At 39.7% G+C, this 4,925-nt stretch overlaps 1 pseudogene across 1 annotated transcript; it reads left to right on the top strand.

Moving 5' to 3' along the window:
• Nucleotides 1–1,172: 1,172 nt before the first annotated feature.
• Nucleotides 1,173–4,623, top strand: LOC143886036 (endochitinase-like; annotated as a pseudogene). Its single transcript, XR_013253673.1, has 4 exons — nucleotides 1,173–1,197; nucleotides 2,269–2,660; nucleotides 3,928–4,084; nucleotides 4,177–4,623. The product of XR_013253673.1 is annotated as an endochitinase-like (transcript).
• Nucleotides 4,624–4,925: the final 302 nt, after the last annotated feature.

Genomic DNA, 4,925 nt, shown 5'->3' on the forward strand with positions numbered 1-4,925 from the left:
CCGAATAGCAGTGATAAAACCACTAAACTCAGGCCTCAAGCCGCGGATAATCATTCTCGGCATCCGACTTTCACTAATCTTAGACACCTCGTCTAATTGAGATATCTCATTACAAAATTTTTTAGCTTTCATAAAATAATCAGAAACAGATAAATTACCTTGTGTTAATGAGCCGATCTCGTTCCCCAAGAACTGCAACCATGCATCGTTCGCCAGTGAAAAGAGAGATGAGAGTGCCTCCCACGCTTCTTTTGGAGTTTTAGCATCTCTAATATGCTCAATCAACTCCTTCTATATTGGATCAAGTACGCCGTGGTTTGCATATGTTTTATTTTCGAAAAATCTGTTAGTTGATTTAATCTTCTGTATTTTGTTGGATTTCATTTCATGCAAATCTCTAGATATTTGATCTGTGTTGTATGTTCGTTATTACTCTATGGAACGTTTATGATTGGGCCCGAGTGGGCCGTGACTGATGATTAGGTCTGAGTGGGCCGGTTGGTGCCTTCTACATGGTGACTGATGATTGGGTCTGGGTGGGCCGGTTGGTGCCTTGTGCACGGTTACTAGCATAGCTATGAATTGATATCCCGACCTTAACTAGTTGGAGGGTGATAACTGGTGCGTAGTCACGTAAAGATCGGTATTTTTCCTCCATAGTGAGTGCTTGATGGTGGGAAAGTTTTCGATTCGTTACCTCTGCCAGGTAGGAGCTGTAAACCTTGGCCGTGACTACATGGGTCCGATCGACAACCACGCAAGTAAGGGATGTTAAGCTGGGAAATTGTGATAGCCCGTCACTTTGAGAGGTGATCGAGGCCATAGCTATGTCTAGTGTGGAATTGTGAACTAGTTGAATTATTTGTATCATGAAACCTGTGTGACAAAACTTATGCCATTTATTGGGCCTTAATCTTATCTCTATAGACTGCCCGCGGAAGCTACAGATAAGGGACGAGAGAGACATTGTCATTCGGTAGAGATCTGTGATGTACCTTTAGTATCATCCACCAGGACAAGTAGACATATCATTGAGGCTCCATTAATGGCATTTGTGAAGGGAAAATTCAAAGCCGCCCTAAATTTGGAGCCATCTCCGTATCAAGATATTGTTCGATGCTTACACTGTTTTTTATATATGGCGGGTACGAAACTGGAGACCACACTGTATGATGGGTCACGTTCACGTAGAGCATGGTATATTCTTATATTCTCACAAAAAAATTATTTCCATAGGTGGATCCTAGCCTTCCAATCTATAGAGGTTTCCATAACATGTGGTTCCTCTATAGACTAGAAGGCTGGGATCATCTTACGGAAATGATTTTTGGGGCACAACCTATTTACATTGTGGCCCATCAAATGGATGGTTTGGATCATCCAATTGTATGCCGTATAGTACTTTTCGAAAAATACTGATCTACGCAAGCTTACACCATATAAAAACTCTAAAACTCAGGGGATGTTGGAATATCATAATCCCACACCGAAAATTCTTGGGCACAACCTATTTACGTTGTGGCCCATCAAATGGACGGCTTGGATCATCCTATGGCCCTAAATAGGTTGTGGCCAAAAAATTATTTCCATAGGATGATCCTAGCCTTCCGACGTATTGAGGTTTCTATAACATGCATTTCCTCTATAGATTGGAAGGCTAGGATCAACTTATGGAAATTTGCCTATTTACATTGTGGCCCATCAAATGGATGGTTTGGATCATCCTATGGTGTGTCGCACATTACTTTTCTGAAAAATACCGAACCATGCAAGCTTACACTATATAAAAGCTCTATAGATCAAGGGTAGTGGGAATATCAAAACCCTGACCCTAGAGTTCTTTAAATAAAGGGTACATTTGTCATTTTAAAATTTAAAATCATCGTATGGTTGAATTCGGTCAAGAGACTCGTCAAATTTACCCCATTTGCAAAAAAATGGCCAAATGCCATTACCAAACTATGTTACTCTTTTCACAAATAGTGTATAGTAGGTTACTCTTTTTGCAAAAACCCCTACAAACACAAGAAGGCATATCCAGTAACTAATTTGGGTCATTATTGCAAATTTTTCCTGTCACCATTGAATTCCTTTTGCCTTCAATTCAATTGGGGATGACTATTATTGACTAGTCATAAGGAAAAAAAATCCTCTCTCTCTCTCTCCCACCCTCTATAGATAGCGCTTATGTTTCTTAGGCAACACATCTATCTACTACGAAAAATGAGGCCTGGATCTTGATTTTGCTCTCCTTAGCCTCTTTGTTAGGTTCCTTTGCAGAGCAATGTGGAAAACAAGCTGGTGGAGCTCGGTACCCGGGAGGGCTCTGTTGCAGCCAATATGGTTATTGTGGCACCAGCTGCGCGTACTACGGGGCAGGCTGCCAGAGCAATTGTCATGGCTGTTTGACACAAAACTTCACTACGAGCGGTGATGGAGGTGTGGTGATGGAGGTGTGGCCTCCATCATCACTCCATCCCTCTTCGACCAAATGCTGAAGCATCGAAATGACCCCACTTGCCAAGGCAAAGGCTTGTACAGTTACAATGCTTTCATTGATGCTGCAAATGCCTTTGATGGCTTTGGCACCGTTGGGGACGTTGACACACGTAAATGGGAGATTGCAGTTTGCTTGGCTCACACATCCCATGAAACTAATGGTGGGTTTCTAATACCATCCTAGATCGTATTGTGAAAAAAATAAAAATTGAAGAAGAGAAAGAATGAGAAATAGCCAGTAGGGGGCCTAGGGCCTCCTTACTTCAAAACGTTTCATTCACTACATTCCTCAATAGTAATGAAAAAGGATAACTAACAACTAGTTAGAATAAAGATAACTAAGATACGGATAAAGATAACTATAAAGTAATCTAACAAAACAACTAATTAGCATAGGAATGGATAGAGCCCTGTGGAGAGAGGATGCTGGAAAGTAGAGTCGTGTCCCTATTTACTACGTCCAATGTCGTTGATTGTTTAGTTCATCATCTTCTAGCTCGAGCTCACAAAATGTTTTCCCTATATATATACATATACATATACGTACACGCATATATATATATATATATATATATATATATATATATATATATATATATATATATATATATGGGAATTGCTAGCGTCCATCGCAAAAGCATTTTCGCGGCTGGTCTGTCGCACATCAGACCAGCCACCTCGTTAATGAAGACAACAGCTCTTGTCTTCATTAACGAGGTGGCTGGTCTGACGTGCAACAAACCAGCCGTAGAAACCCTTTTGCGATGGAGCTTAGAAAATCCACATATATATACATATATATATATATATATACATATATATATATACATATACATATATATATATACATATACATATATATGTATATATATATATGTATATATATATATATATATATATGAGGAAAATGATTGTGAGCTTGAAGCTCATATAGCTTATATGAGCTTGAGGGCCCAAACACATGGGTCACACATTGTTTGTGGTGATCCAAACCATTCATTCGCAAGGCCCCATCATAGATAGGGTGTGTACCAAATATCGGCTCCATTAGATCATCCTAACCCCTCCAAAAGTGGAGGGCAAAAATGGGCAGATTTGTGGCAAACGGTGTCTGTCCATTTTGCCCTCCACTTTTGGATGGGTTAGGATGATCCTTTGGAGCCGATTTTATGTACACACCCTATCTATGTAAGGGCCTTTCAAATGAATGGTTTGGATCATCCTAACAATGTGGGCCCACATGTGTTTGGGCCCTTAAGCTCATATAAGCTATATGAGCTTCAAGCTCACAATCATTTTCCTCATATATATATATATATATATATATATATATATATATATATATATATATTATGCGTGTTAGTTTTTCAACTTAACGTGGATCTAGTATCTGTGATTAATTAATGACTCATTAATTGATGAATTCAGGTAAGTGGGCAACTGCACCAGGCGACCAATATTCATGGGGATATTGCTTCCTTCAAAAACAAGGCAAGAATCCAGTAGATTACTGCGTTGCAAATGCAGAATTTCCATGCGCTTATGGTAAAAAATACCACGGCCGAGGTCCCATTCAAATCTCATAGTAAGTTCTTCTTTTTCCATGCATTTTTTTTCTGTTGTTTCTAGATTTAGCTTTCTAGAGAACTATCTTGACTTGTATTTTCATGGTTGCAGCAACTACAACTACGGCCCAGCTGGAAAAGCCATTGGCGCAAACCTTCTCGCCAACCCTGATCTAGTTTCCACATGCTACCGTTTCATTTAATTAAGACAGCAATATGGTATTGGATGACTTCTAAATCACAAAAACCTTCCTGCCATGATGCCATCACAGGCCAATGGACAGCATCCAATGAAGATAAGACCGCGGGTCGCCTTCTTGGATTCGGTGTTTCCACCAACATCATCAATGGGGGACTTGAATGTGGCAAAGGGAACAATGTTGTGGTCGCTAACCGCATCGGATTCTACAAGAGATACTGCGACATACTTGGTGTGAGCTATGGCACCAACCTTGACTGGTACAACCAAAAGCCTTTTGCTTAGTTAATTAGGCTTTTTCTATGTATTTGAATAAGTGACTACTAGTGTCATCTATGTAAAAGTATATGTATATGTCAAAGACCGTTTGGCATTAGTATTAAAATCCTCTGTAAATATGAGTTGATTAAATAAAACTATGTCGAGGATGCATTAGAAATCTAAAGTGTGACGATTCTATGAAACATGGCGATATTCCTAATATGACTAGATAATAAACGAGGCCTACTATTTCTCAAAGTAACGTTATTATTGTGGTTTTTTCATAAAATTATCATCGATTACCCCTTGATATAAGGTGCATAGAACATACATATGTGTCACGCCCCCGACTCAATTTCCAGGTCGGGCACACGACAACGCTGCACACCTGAAATGCGAAC

This window comes from Tasmannia lanceolata, unplaced genomic scaffold (genome assembly GCF_043159265.1).
Source record: "Tasmannia lanceolata isolate RefF3 unplaced genomic scaffold, GAP_Taslan_0.1 ptg000011l, whole genome shotgun sequence".
NCBI lineage: Eukaryota > Viridiplantae > Streptophyta > Magnoliopsida > Canellales > Winteraceae > Tasmannia > Tasmannia lanceolata.